Source organism: Kogia breviceps, chromosome 6 (genome assembly GCF_026419965.1).
Source record: "Kogia breviceps isolate mKogBre1 chromosome 6, mKogBre1 haplotype 1, whole genome shotgun sequence".
Classification (NCBI taxonomy): Eukaryota; Metazoa; Chordata; class Mammalia; order Artiodactyla; family Physeteridae; genus Kogia; species Kogia breviceps.
Window position 1 is genome coordinate 11,322,461 of NC_081315.1, and position 16,402 is coordinate 11,338,862.

Below are 16,402 nucleotides of genomic sequence, written 5' to 3' on the forward strand. Positions count from 1 at the left end.
GTTGTAACAGTAAGAGCTCAGGGCTACTGATGTTACCAGGATCTTACTAAATGAAAATATTTGTAGCCATGAAAATAGTGAAGTCACCAAGAGAATAAATAGATTACTTTCAGGAGAAAAAGTAATTGGAGCTCTTCTTTATACTTCCAGCCTGGTGATAGGTGCACAAATGGGCAATTATAGTAATCACAGCAGAGAAGAGCACAGGGGCCCAGTCACCTTAACCATGGGTTATTTCATTGCGTCATCAACATAAACTAGCACAAATTCTAACCAAAAATGAGTGGAGTCCAGAATGGATAATAGAGGACAGAAAGTACACATAGCAATCACAGCCTCAGAAACGAGTATAACAGTGATGAGTGTAGCTTGTCCCACTAAATATACTACTGTAAATCCTTATGATTTAGAAATTTTGACTGACAATGACCTTGAAGAATCAGTGGGAGGACAGAGGAATTTAATGTGAAGTACAGGTGTGCCTGAGTGGACTATAGTAGGTGCTATTGGTGTTTGACTCAGTTCCCCAGCATTCAAGCTCACTGTTTCTTGGAAGATGATAGCATCTCACTACAAGCACTTGTAACTCTCTGCCTGAGAGCTTTCCCTAGAGCCATGAGGAGGAATTGCTGCATGCAGACCAGGCTAGAGTTCCAAGGATAAATGCTTTTAAATGCGTTTGAAATCCTCTGCCAAGGACAAATAGGTGTTATGATTACAAGGGCCAACTTTGGACTTTTTGGACAACTTTGGAGCAACTCTGAGGGAGGTGTGTTCTACTTTGCCACAGAGGTAACCTACTCATTAATGCACCACTTTTGGCCTATTTTCCTTCCCTGTTCTACTCTCCCATTCCCACACTGGTGCTTCTTGGGATCACCTTCCAAATGAAATGTCTCTCCTCAAATCTTAGACTCAAGGTCTACTTCTTGGGGAATTCAATTTAAGAATCCATGCATACCCTATTTTATTTTTCTTCTATGTATTTATTTTAATAATACAACTAACATCCATAGACATAACCACCTGGATCTTACTAGTTTGGTAAAATCTTGTAATAACCTCTAAAACAGCTAATAAGACAACTTGGGAATGGCACCCTACTTGAAAAATAGAACAACTCCTTCCTTAACTTCTGCTTCCCCACATCAGAGATAAGCCAAAATTGGAATTATCACTTATCTGTTTTTTTAAAAAAATTATCTAATATGCATATGCTTATCTTTCTGTTCAACTTTATAAAAACAGTATCACATTATATGGAATCTTCATGGAGTTACTTTTTCACTAAATATTATTCAATTCAGTTCTATTATTCTGTGTAACTCTAATTATTGATTCTCACTAATGTATAATATTCTACGATGTAAATATATTACAATGAATTTATCTATTCTTCTATTAGGCACTTTTCAGTATTTAGATTATTTTCTATTGTGAATACAGTCATCCCTCGGTATCTTCAAGGGATTGGCTTCAGGACCCCCAGTAAATACCAAAGTTTCCTTATGTAAAATAGCATAGTATATGCATATAACCTATGCACAACCTCCTGTATACTTTAAATCATCTCTAGATTACTTATAAAACCCAATACAATGTAATTGCTATGTAAATAATTGTACTTTTTGGAAATTACTGCAATTTTTAAAAATTATTTTCTATCCAACTTTGTTTGACTCTGCAGATGTGGAATCCATGTATATGAATGGCTGACCATATTGCTGTTTTGAATATTCATGTTCATGTTTCCTAGCACACAAGTACAAAATTTTTATTGAAGATATGCTTAAGTGTAGAATGTCAGTTAATAGAGAATTTGATTATTCAAATTTATAAGTAAATATTATTTTGTTTTCCAAAGTAATTAATTTATATTTGCAAATATCAATTTAGAAGAGATTCTGTTAATCCACATACTTGCTAACAATCAAGTTCAACTTCTTAAATTTGGCAATAAACTATGTTAAAAAATGGAATTGTAACTGCTATCAATTTGCATTTCCTTAATTTCTAATAAGGGATAGTATCTGTTCGTTCATTTATGTGCTATGTGTGTTTTCTCTTCTCTGAAATTGGAATATTATATATATCATAGACATATTTTCATATTGCACTATCTTTTCCTTATAGATTAATAGGAATTATTATATATTATTGATACCATTTTTTTGTTGATTTTTTTCAATTATCTTTTTCCAGTTCATAACTTTCACTTGTTGTTATATTTTCATGAACTGATGCCATTAACTTTAATATAATCAATTCAAAAATTTTAGGTCTTATTGTAAAATTACCACAATGCCCCAACAACAAAAGGGTGTTACTAGGCATTTTACTAATTTTTAAAATTTAAATTTAGATAATTTAATCCTTAATCCATCTATATTTGAATTTTATATATAATGTGAGGTAGGATTTTTTTTTCCATATCTATAAATATTTTTAAACTTTCTTTTGAACAGTTTATCCTATCCTCACCAATCTACCATGTTACTTCTGTCACATACGTTCAGTATACATGAGTGTCCTTGTCTGGACAATCCTTGTCTATTGCTCTGGTTATATATTTCTATATATAAATACTGCTGTAATTATTATTATTTTACAGTAAACTTGATATTTGGCAGAGAAGATCATTAACCCTCTTTTTCTTCAAAAGGATTTTGACTATTTATAGCTAAGCTCTTTCATATAGAATTGAGAATTAGCTTGCAGATTACCACATCTAAGTAAATCAAGAATAAGAGAAGAAAATACAACGGTATTTAAAATACTTAGAACTAAAAGAGTATGAAAACACACATGTCAAATCCTCTGTGATGCAACAAAACAGTAATATTTATGTTACAAAAAGAGAAGCTAAAATACAGAATAGTCAATAAAATATTGAAGGAGAAGAACAGTTAGATGACTGACACCACACAACTTCAAGACTCACTATAAAGCTACAGTAATCAAGAGAGTATAGTATTGGTGATAGGTAGATCAATGAAACATATGGGAGCCCAGAAACAGACTCACGTAAATATAGTCAACTGATCTTTGACAAATACACTCTTTCAACAAATGGTGCTGGAACAACTGGACACCCACATGCAAAAAATGAATTTAGACACAGACCATACACACTTCAAGAAAATTAACTCAAATAGATAAGACACTTAAATGTGAAAGAGCAAAACTATAAAACCCTTAGAAGGTAACACAGGAGAAAACCTAGATGACCTTGGACATAGTAATGCCTTTTTAGATTCAGCTCCAAAGAAATGGTCCATGAAAAAAAAATTGACAAGCTGAAATTTATTAAAATTAAAAACTTCAGCTCTGTGAAAGACAATGTTAAGAGAATTAAAAGACAAGCCATGGACTGGGAGAAAATATTTGCAAAAACACATCTGATAAAGGACTGTTATTCAAAATATACAAAGAATTCTTAAAACTTCAGTTTTACAATAGCCAAGACATGGAAGCAACCTAAATGTCCATCGACAGATGAATGGATAAAGAAGATGTGGTGTATATATATATATACACATACACCATACACACACACACACACACACAATGGAATATTACTCAGCAATAAAGAAGAATGAAATAATACCATTTGCAGCAACATGGATGGACCTAGAGATTATCATACTAAGTAAGCCAGACAAAGACAAATATAATTTGAAATCATTTATATGTGAAATGTAAAAAAAAAAAAAAAAAAAAAAAAAAAGAATTTATATACAAAACAGAAATAGACCCACAGACATAGAAAACAAACTTATGGTTACCAAAGGGGAAGGGAGGGAGGGATAAATCAGGAGCTTTGGATTAACATACACACACTACTATATATAAAATAGATGACCATCAAGGATCTACTGTATAGCACACAGCATTATACTCAATATTTTTAAATAACTTATAAGGGAAAAGAATCTGAAAAAAATTCAAAAAAAAGTATATATATATATATATATATATATATATATATATATAAAATTGAATCACTTTGCTGTACACCTGAAACTAACACAACATTGTAAATCAACTATACTTCAATTAAAAGCAAAAAAATCACTTCACGATAAAATTAATGAATTTTAAAATGGGTCAAAAATCTTAATCATAGAAGATATGCAGATGGAAAATAAGCATATAAGATGCTCCACATCATATGTCATCAGTAAATGCAAATTAAAACAATGAGAGGGCTTCCCTGGAGGCGCAGTGGTTGAGAGCCCGCCTGCCGATGCAGGGGACACGGGTTTGTGCCCCGGTCTCGGAAGATCCCACGTGCCGCGGAGCGGTTGGGCCCGTGAGCCATGGCCGCTGAGCCTGCGCGTCCGGAGCCTGCGCTCCGCAACGGGAGAGGCCACAACAGTGAGAGGCCCGCGTACCGCAAAAAAAAAAAAAAAAAAAAAAAAAAACAATGAGATACCACTACATACCTATTAAAATGGCCAAATCTGGAGCACTGACATCACCAAATGCTGGCAAGGATATGAAACAAGAGGCACTCTCATACATTACTGCTGGAAATGCGAAATGGTACAGCAATTTTGCAAGATAGTATGACAGTTTCTTACAAAACTAAACATAATCTTACCATGCTTCTTGATATTTACCCAAAGGAACTGAAAATTTACATCTACAAAAAATCTGCACACAGATGTTTATAGCAGCTTTACTCATACTGAAAAAACTTGAAAGCAACCAAGATGTCCTTCAATAGGTGACTGGATAAATAAACGGTGGTCCATCCAGACAACAGAATATTATTCCACACTAAAAATAAATGATCTATCAAGAAAAGACACGGTGAACCTTAAATGCATATTTCTAAGAGAAAGAAGTCAATCTGAAAAAAATTAAATACTATATGATTCCAATTATATGACATTCTGGAAAAGGTGAAATTATGGAGGTAATAAAAAGATCAGTGGTTTCCAGGGGTGTATGGGGGAAATAATGAATAGGCAGAACACAGAGGATTTTTAGAACAGTGAAAATATTCTGTATATACTATAATGATGGATACAAGTCATTATACATTTGTTCAAACCCATGGAATGTACAACTCCAAGAATGAACCTTAGTAAACTATAAACTTGAATGATTAGTTTAAGGGAAAGAGAGAGAGAGAGAGAGAAGCTGAAATATTAAAGTCAGTGGCCAATATAAGAAGTCAGGTGAAGAATAAACAGTAGAAAGATAGGACAATAAAAATTCAAGTGCAAATCAATAAAACAAAGATAAATACAATCAACAAAGTCAAAAGTTTGTTTTTTTGAAGTACTAACAAACCAATCCACTTGAAAGATTGATCAAGAATTAAAAAAGAGAATAAAAAGTATTATGATTAAAAACAGAAAAATCAGAGGTAAAAAACACAAGGTAAATTAATAAAACCTTTTCACAAGAAACCTTACAAATCTTTTGTTTAGCTTTTTTGAATGATTTACTAGAACCTATTCAAAAAAAAAGAGATTTAAAGGCCCAAATAGGAATGAATGATAAATTTAACAAATGTTTTTATCAGCATCTGTGGAGATAATCCTAAGCCCTTTTTCTTATATCTATCACCATAAGAAACAATAGCTTTTCTAAAATTGAACCATGTTTGCATTCCTGAAATACACCCAAGCGGGGGATGTACTGTATTTTTTAATGCTTTAATTATTTTGCAGATATTTTATTTAAGATTTTCCATCAACATTAATAAGATATGTTTGCCTGTAGTGGGCTGTTTTGGTTTTAATTCTTTTCTTGTTTTGGTAACAGACTAATGGTATATTCACTACATACAAACGATTTATATGTTGTCATTTTTCTATGCCTCAGAATACTTCAGTCTTCTGAATATATAGATTTGGGAGAATTGTCCCAGGAAGCCATCTGGGCCTTGTTTACCCTTTTTTGTTAATGGTATGTAAACCTCTTCCAGAAGTTCACTGAAAATCTCTTTTCATGTGTCCTATATTCCTCACAAACCACAAACAATAAAAAGGAATGAGGTCACTCTGACTTATTAAACCTTTACAGGAGCCTTCACAAAAGTACATGCACTATCACAGGAGGGTTAAAAAATATCAAGGTTTTCTTACCAAGGCAGAATAAAGGACAGAAGTTGACTAGTCAATCAGCTGTATCTACCACAGGATAACTGTGAATTTTTTTTCTCCTTTTAAGCTTAATTTCTTTTATTTCAGTCAACTTCTATAGAAATTACACTCACAGCCTATGAGATACACTAACAAGCATTCTGCAGTGTTTTTAATGTCACATCAACGGAAGATTTGGAAAATTACAGAAGTATGACTAAGCTAAGAGGATAAGCTAGCCTGAAAGCTCAGTTAGGGAGAGACAAGAAAATTAACTGGTGGAACATAATACGTACTATGAGAGAGTTGCATTATTCGCAAAGGCTGTTGGTGAGGTAGGTATAAAAAAACATGATGACAATAGAAAGTAGAGTGAAGAGAATAGATCAAGTAAAGAACATGCAGAAAATGAGAGAGATTGGGCATATTTGTAGGGCATGCTTTTTAGGGTTTTTTTGTTTGGTTGGTTTTTTTTTGCTTTTTAGGTTTAAGTAAAATGTTTTGTCTTTTGATTTTCTTTCTTTTACAAGAACCGGGCCTAGAAGGTGCTATTACAGACCTACTATACCTTATCAGAAATTCATGGGGCCAGATGGGCTCTAAATTTCAAAAATTTTCAGATTTCTTTAAAGTTTCATACATGTTATATAGCATAACACTTTCAGTTGAGTCCAGGAACACCTCTCAGTGAAATACATTCATATTACTTCAGCAAAATATAAGCATATCCACATGTGTTGGGCTTTACAAAGACTATAAATGGATTTATTTCACTTCTGGTTTGGTTTTATCATCATCTGAGTTCAGGTTGGCTAAGCTAAGGTTTAGCTGCTCAAATAGTTTAGGAACAAAACCCACTTTTTAGAATGTTTGGATTTGGGTATAATGAATATAAGACTGTGGTTGCAGTGTTATTATAAATCTACAAGTAATAATATACTTCTAATATAAGCTAATACAAAATTCAGTGCTTGCTGTAAGTCAGATAATTTGACTATAAGTAGTTGTAGCAAAACGTGACCATAGGCACCCAGATGTGGTTCCTCTGTGCTCATAAAGATATTTTAAAATAAGTTTTCCAACCATACAAAAATACAGCGATAATGAAAATTCCTTTGGTAGACAAAGAATTAAGTGGATTGCTCTTTTATTTCCTTCTATTGAAACTTAATAACAAAAACTTCTAACTTACATTTGAGCTATAAAAATTGAGGATTCAGTCAGTTAACAATTGGAAATAAAAGCAAGGAGTGTGACAGACAACATTTCTAGCTTTCATTCTCCATCAACTGAGGGAAGAGAAGATAGCACTTAAAAATAGAATGGCTTGCTGAGAAATGCGCATTTCATTGTTTCATGGAATTTAAGATTCAGTATCTTTAATTTTGTCTGATTTTAAACCTTATATGGACCATGAAGAGATTATTAAATGAAATTATTTTGAATGGATTAGAAATGTATACATCATATACTCCTTTGAAAGTCTCACGCAGCTTAGACAAGGGGATGTTTTTGTTCAGGGAGTTTACATTGCCAGTATTCATTTTATCACTACAAACTTGCTTTCGAGTTTTTCAGTACCTTTAATAAATATGAAGTATATTTAAAGTGATTTTTAAAAACCCCAATATGATAGTCAATTTTTAAATTTTTTAAAAACTTTTTAAAAATTTATATACAATTTTTAAAGGTTACATTCCATTTACAATTATTACGAAATACTGGCTATATTCCCCATGTTGCATAATATATCCTTGAGCCTATTTTATACCCAATAAATTTGTACCTCCCATACCCTCACCCCATATCATCCCTCCCCCCAACAAGCTATGAAATCTGAGCTTGATTTTCTTGTGCAAATATAGATTTCAGCTACACCACATTGGGAAATGGACACAATAAATTACCCAGTCCAGAGAATTGCTGAGAATTGTAATCTCTTCAAATTAATAATCTAATTGTCCCCAAACTTAAAAGGATTCACACTGCACATAATATACTTAAAATAAAACATATAGAAAATATAATACGTAGAAAACAATAAATAGGAATATATATTTTAATTTTACCACTTAAGTCAAAGAGTCTGAAATAAGATTTCAGGTATTATCCTGATAATTCATTCCCCTACCGGGGCTAGCAGGTTTTTCGTAAGTTTAATACCACTGCTATTAAGAGGGTTTTTCTCATGGTCAAATAAGTATATTAACTTTCTTGAATAGATAGATAGATAGATAGATAGATAGATAGATAGATAGATAGGATTACCATAGTTAAGCATCAACTGACCTCTATGTCCTATGTTCTTCAAATTATTATGTATTTATGCATTCATATAGGTGCAAGTATGTAATTGTATTAATGCTGTAAACTCACCATTAAAGTCATTCTTAAAGGCTGGCACGTGTATTCTTAACTCTTCTTGATCATTCAACACATGCATAATTCTATAAATAAAAAAGAAAAAGAAGAAATAAGGAAAAATTGGTGAAATAATTGAATGGCATATGCTATGATATGATAACTTAAAAACAGTGATTACCTCAGTTATTGAATTTTACTTAAAGTGCTTAACCACAGTATCAACTGGTAAAATAGGAATTGAAACATGGCTTAGGACTTACAGAGAATTGGGACTTTCTTCTACTTCTTCCTACATTGAACTAAGGCAACCCAGTCACAAACAGAAATGTCCGATGCCTGTGCTACACAGAATGGCTGCTGCTACTGCTGTGTCTTAATCTAGAAAGGCAGGAGCAAATATGATGTGAAGAAAATAAAATACTTTTTCTTAATTATTCACAGAGAGGTAGGAAGTTCCTATTTTGGAGACCAGGACAAGAAAGTGGAAATAACCCACTGCACCACTGTTGGTTCAAAACCTTTAAAGCTTCCCAGGTGAAATTTGAAACTAGCACCCATACATGAAGGGCAAGAATAAACTGGAGAAAGAGGTGGGTCACTCCAGATTGGTAGGTGCCAGGTTTAATAAGCAAGGGAACTTACAAACAACGCTTGTCTTTGATGGCCACAAGTTGAGTAGATCTCCACACCTGCCCACCAGAACCTTAAAAGTTTATGAGGGCCTTAACTGGGTTTAGTTACATATACAGTCCAGGTTGTCTCAGCAACACATTACTTTCTCAAGGCTAAATCCATGAAATTGTTCCCACAGTGGGAAAGGTGGGCAAAGCATACATTCCGAGGAGAAGGGAAATGGGTAAGGATTCTCTGATTGTCAGGGTCTAGCTCTTGGATCAACCAGTGGTCATATCCTCTGGATCACGTCCTCCAACAACCAAGTCTCAGGATTATAGTAACAGCATTGGAATGTCTATGTTGTCTCAATGGTCTCTGTCTAGCTTCAACAGGAGATCATCAACATAATTTTAAGAAGTTCTGAACAAGGCTAAAGCCTTGTTCCCTAAAGGGATGCACTCTGTTAATGATCGCTCTAACACTAGTGAAGGCCCACAAGGAAAAGGCATCACAAGAGAGTAGATAGGTCCGGAATCTAGAATAAGAGTGTCTGGGTTTATAGCTAAGTTCTCCCATTTAGTATCTGTGATCATGAACTAGGTATTTTACACCTCCAGGTTTCAGTTTACTTATCTTTATAATTGGAATACTAACAGTATACTTTTTAAGGATTAATTAATCAATACAAAAGCACTTAGATAAGTTCATGATACACAGTAATGCTAGTTGTTGGAGGTTCTGTTAGTGTTACTATTTTCCCATGAATTCAACACGTACTTGCTACTTTATACTACAGCATGGAAATCTGTATGTAAGTAAGTATTGTATATAACTGTGCATGTATATGGACATGTGTATATATATTATATATATACCATCTATAAAATATGCATATAGATGTTATATATACTAAGTTTTAAGATATAGTATCCTTTCTTCTATAATAGGGAGAGAAGCAAAGTCATAAAAGAAAAATATTGGCATTGATGGCAGAGAAATTTGGGACCAAAAAATGTTACTTAACTGTCATAAATCATGCTCACATTCCTTTTCTATAAAATATGATCCAGTTACAAATTCACAGCTTAATTATGAAGATTATATGAGACAGCAAATCTAAAATGATTTTCTAAAGGCATGAAATAAAGTGTGTGTGTTTATTAATTGACTACAGAAGTCTATGGAGGATTTCTCCAACCTTAAAATTTCCAAACAATACAGATAGATTCGATAGATAGATAGATAGAAAGAAATAGATGTTTCCTATCATTTAAAAATGTCTGTAAAGATTATATTTTACTCCAGTGTTACACTGAAAATTTTACTAACTCAATTTAATATAACCAATCATAATATTTTCCTATAACTAAAATAACACACTTTGTGGTGTTGCTTAATTTTTCATAAACAGTGCCTTCTTAGAAATTCTTCAATAGTGATTTTGTTTTTTGTATTAAACACTACATATTACATATGAACATGCAGGATTCATGAAAGAGGTAACAAAGAGATTGTTATACAAGCACGATATTAACTTTTTATATCTTGACCATTATTTCCAAAGCTATGTGTGGTTTCTACTTATTTGACTGCTTTAGAAATAATTCCATTTGAACTAATATAAAAACAACATATCATTTAATGTGTTAAAGTGGAACTTCATGAAGAAATGGTTGATGTCAATAACAGTTTAGTTCAGAAACATGGTTATTAAATAATTTCATATAATGTGTACTTAATTGTGTTTAAAATCTTCTGTGATCTTTGAACACTTTGAGACACCAGAAGACTAAGAAAATAAGCTGGGACAAATTTCTGAAAATAAAAAAAGAATACATCGAAGAAAATTTAAATTTAAGGGACACTTTAGTGAGTTTCATTGGACTTTGAACGTATTTTTCCACAAACTTTAAAACTTTCTTAAATTAATATTTTATGTGCTATAGATGAACGTATTTTTCTACAAACTTTAAAACTTTCTTCAATTAAAATTTTTTGTGCTATAGAGTAATTTTATACTAAATTTTATGCAAAAACATGCAATTAAATTGAATTTAATGGCTAAAAAAAGAAAATTCCAAATGATTTTTCTGAAAATTTAGCACTTTTAAAATTCACCAGTAAGTTTTTTGCTAATTGTGCCATTTCTGAGAATTGTAGGAGTTCTTGACATTAGATCTCTATTACTTTCTATATCTCACACAAATATATTCTTATTAATATAAAAATAACATATCTCATGCCTCTATTACTTGCTGTACTTTATGTCCTAGGCACTTTGTTTCCTCTTGTTTTTGGCTGAATATATTTTAAATACATTCCAAAGAAAATGAAGATATAAGTGGGAGACTATGTAAAAGGAGAGAAAGAAAGGCAGTGGGCTAGAATAGTTTGTGTTATTTGTACTATTCTTTGTAGTAATATATTTAATCGTTTTTAATCCACTTGAAATGATGCAAACTATGACATGACAGCAAAGAACAAGCACTCCTTTCTAAAACATGAACCACCAAATCAGTTTGCCCTAGAACATGTTTGGTGGAAATTCCTGTTTGTGGGTACTAAGGGAAATTTTCACTGTAATTAGTTTACTCATGTGCTGAGTACTATAATGAAAATGTTGCAACTGTTGCTGTGGCTTTTGCTGCTACTTCCTGGACACTGTTAACAATGGTTTTCTGGTATCATTCATTATTATAGAACTTTTAACAGCACATGTTTTCCTTCCCAAGAAAGCATATTTTTGATGTTGCAGGTATACAAACATACAGCTAAGTTTGATTCTATAGAAGGAATCTTGACTCTGCCACTTTATGTAACCTTGGGTAAATTATATAATGCCTCTGAGTTTTATTGTCTTTATTTATAAAATGAGATATCAAAACTCAACATTTTTGAAATTATTGAAAAAGAAAATGCTTTCTAAACTCTTAGTGTAGATCTTGTCACATAGGATATACTCTCTCTATTCCATCTGAAGTATACTATTGATCAGATTCTAGTCTACAGTATTTTAGCTCTGCTGAAGAATGACAGCCACAATCATGAATTTTACTATGGGTTATAAAAATATATAAACTCACTCAAAAATTGTTCCTCAGCAATAGTTATCTTTGGTGCAATAGTTATCTTCCGTGTCAGCTGTAACTCTCATCAAGGTTCTGTGTCAAGTACTAAAAACTGCAATGATAAAAGCTTAATTCCTATTACTCTGTGAAAAGCTGTTGTCATCACTTAGATTTTACAATTGTTTTAACCCTGAATAATCTGAGTTGTACACACCCCCCCCAAATATATGGTTCAATATGAAAATTTTTGTTTACCCTCCTCAAATTCACATTTTTAGCTTTGGCTTTATAAAATCCAGACAAAGGAAAGCACTATCAATAGTAGGTTATAAAATTATTTTACTTAGATCAAACAGGACCATAAGGCACTAGACAAATTATATTTGGGAGTAAAGCAATTCAGACTGACTATACTTTAGTGCTCTGAAATCTCAACACTTTTTCTTGGGACTAACGTAAGATTTCTTTTTCATTATTTGATTTTGATTCGGTTTGTATGTTCCCAGTTCTCTCAAGTGCTGGTCTTAAAACCTGAGGCGCCCGATGCAGGATAGAAGCTCTAGGTTTTGATTTTACTAGGCTCAGGGTGGGGTTTATGGAAAAACTGTGTCTCAGCCGTTCCTATCCGCTTCATTGTCATTTGCCCTGTGAAGGGGTCACGCTGCCAGTTTTTAGGCTTTAGTCAGAGGAATTGTTCCACATACTGTATAGCTGTAGATCCAGAGTGTCTGTGGGAAAAGCTGAGTTTAGGATCTTTCTATGTCACCATCTTGAGCCAGAATACTGTATGTTCCCAGTTCTAATACAAATTCCTACATGGTCTAGGATCAGCTGACTATACAGATAGTATCTGTTGTTGAAAGTGCTGACAACTTTCAAGTCTTCTTCCCTCCTTTTAAACTCACTCTGGAGACTAGAAGCCTAGTTATTTCACCAGTAGGAGAAAAACCTTCTTTTTGTAGGTTTGGAGCTGATTATATACAAGTATTTCAGAATTTTAAATAGACTTTCTGTTACAAATGACGTCCAGGTTGTAAAGACAGTTATCAGATAACACGGAAAATTCAGCTTTTCTTTCTTGTACTTGAAATTTATTCTTGCTATGGTATCACTGCTACTCAAAAGCCTCTGCTTCTAAACACTCCCGATGCTCACTTCTTAGTCAGCATGTCTCCATGATGTCTTTTCTCTGTTTATCAATATTAGTAACAGCTCTTACAAAATGGGGGTGAAAAGCTTATCATTTTTTAGACATATATACTTAAAAACTTACCACATTTATTTCATTAATGTTGATTAAATTTTAGGTCATAAATTACTAATGGGTTAAAATTTTTCATTTAACATAAATTTTACACCAGCCCCTACATCTTACTAAACTACTAGAAACAATATTTTCAATGGGTATCTGCATTCTAGCTTATTTCACCCTGTAGAAAACTTTCAAAGGGAAGTTTATTTTTCTTGTTAATAATTTGTTATATGGCTATCTGGACTTTTGCTGGTTAGTCAGTTTTCTGAAAACACTTTATCGAGAAGGTACTAGCACCATAAAATTTAAATTTATTATTCATTGCTTGAGAGCTTTCACCTATTTAGAAATTAGCCCACAGGACCGCTACTCATAAAAAGGATAATGCATAAGTAGAAACATTTTATTCTATAATTTTTAGCATATTACTTTAAAGATTGTTTCTATAGAGATTTCATGATTTCAGGATATAATATTCAAAGTGAATGCAGCATAGATAAATATCCATAACCTAGGCTTAAGTTCTCAATCAGTATATCACGTTTATTTATTATTTTTATTTATTTATTTATTTTTGCGGTACGTGGGTCTCTCACTGTTGTGGCCTCTCCCGTGTCTCCTCTCTCCTGTGTCCTGGAGCACAGGCTCCAGACGCACAGGCTCAGCGGCCATGGTTCACGGGCCCAGCCGCTCCGCGGCATGTGAGATCCTCCCGGACTGGGGCACGAACCCGTGTCCCCTGCATCAGCAGGCGGACTCTCAACCACTGCGCCACCAGGGAAGCCCTCAAGTTTATTTTTTTTTAAATGTTCTGTAGTGAATATGCATACTGTTACACTGATACGTATCCACTAGAACAATGAGGTAAGTAGCATACTACTTATGACTCTAAGTGAGAAATTTGGTTCAGAATCAAGTTTGCACTCAACAAAAAGATCTTATGGTTACAGGTACATGTAAGCATCCAGCGCAAGAGTTCTATTCAAATGGTAAGAGAATGCTTAGGGTAGACAAAAGGAAGATGGCGATTAATACAGATGCTTTTATAAGTAATGTACAACATTAAATTATTGTATTATTGATAGATTTTCATTATTCCTCATTTATATAGTGTGTTAAAATATTTAATTTTCTCTCATGTGTTATCAAAAATTTGGTAATCAGCAACAAGGACCTACTGTATAACACAGGGAACTCTGCTCAATATTCTGTAATAACCTAAATGGGAAAAGAATTTGAAAAAGAATAGATACACGTATGTGTATAACTGAATCACTCTGCTGTATATCCGAAACTAACACAACACTGTTAATCAACTACGCTGCAATATAGAATAAAATAAAAGTTTTTAAAAAATTTAAATAGTAGGGCTTCCCTGGTGGCGCAGTGGTTGAGAATCCGCCTGCCGATGCAGGGGTCACGGGTTCGTGCCCTGGTCCGGGAAGATCCCACATGCCGCGGAGCAACTAAGCCCGTGAGCCATGGCCGCTGGGCCTGCGCGTCCGGAGCCTGTGCTCCGCAACGGGAAAGGCCACAGCAGTGAGAGGCCCGCATACCACAAAAAAAAAAAAAAAAAAAAATTTAAATAGTATACAAAAAAATTTTGGTGATCAGTAGTATAACAGAAGCATGCAAATAGTCGAAAACCTTTATCCTAAAGGTGCATGTGAGAAGAATTTTTCACATGTGTGTTTATTGGACTTCTCTGAAACCTTTGAAAAAATAATAAATGTGCATTTCTAAGTGTAATTTGGAGGTTCCACAGGACTTATTATAACTTATTATAAGAAAACTATAAAGTGGTTTGGGGGTTATTTAGTTTTACTTGCTTGTTACTATGCTGTGAAACAAGACAAAAAATATTTTAAATACATGTACCAAGTTGCTCTTGTTATTTGAATTTAATAGTAACAATCAGTATTTTTAAACAATGTATTTTAATTAACAAATGATATTACATATTAGTCATAATTTTGTCATTTTCACTCTTCTACTCTATCCCCCAAATCCACCCCACAGCAATTATAATCAAATTGATTTTAATATAGGAGTACTCATTCTCCAGCTGAATATGTCTATGTTTTTTAACATTTCACATATTTATATGCATGTATTAACAAGCAAAGAATATAGAGTCACAAACTGATGGGAGAAATTCATTATGATATTATTTTTTACTGGAATATAAATTTATAATAATGGGAAAACTGCAGATAACATTACATAATTTATTAACATTTTAGTTCATTTCTTAATTTTCTTAAAATATAAATGACTTCAAACTGAAACAGTTTCATCTAGCCAGAAAAATTACATATGATTTGAAAAGAAGAAGCTTCACCTACATATTTTGTCTATGTGTTTTCTTATTGTAAATTATTTAGTACATACCTACATAAACTTTGGTAGCCCATAAATTCTGTTGCTGATGATGTTTACTCTCACTGGAATTATTATTGTAATTGGTACCTTCTTATATGCATATTTCATCTTAAAAATTCAAAGGTGATTACTATCTTGGAATCATTTAAAGTTTCTCAAATTAGTGCTGGTCGTTGAAAATCACATGTTATTTTGAACTGAACGTATAGAAAACAATGCCAAATTCTAATCATGGGCTTAGGTAGAGTATGCCTTAGGTACTGCTGTTTCTATTAGAAATGTCTTAACATATATATCATTAGCATATCAAGATGGATAGTAGTTTGCTACAACTCAAATTTATTATCTATTTTGTTAAGTTTATGAACGGAATATTTTTGTAAGGAACTATATCTAAAGGATGACATAATAATTAGGATTTGTATAGCACCTCTAAGTGTTTCATAATACATTTCTATTTTCTTCTTTGATATTTTTCATTAACATTAAAAATCAGGACTTAATTTTAATTCATTATTTAGAGGAGAAAACAAATAATAAAAGGGCAATGTAAAACAGAGGAACATTGGCAAGACTGTAGTTGTGGCAATCACAGAAATGCACTCTGCAGATCTCCCTTCAGG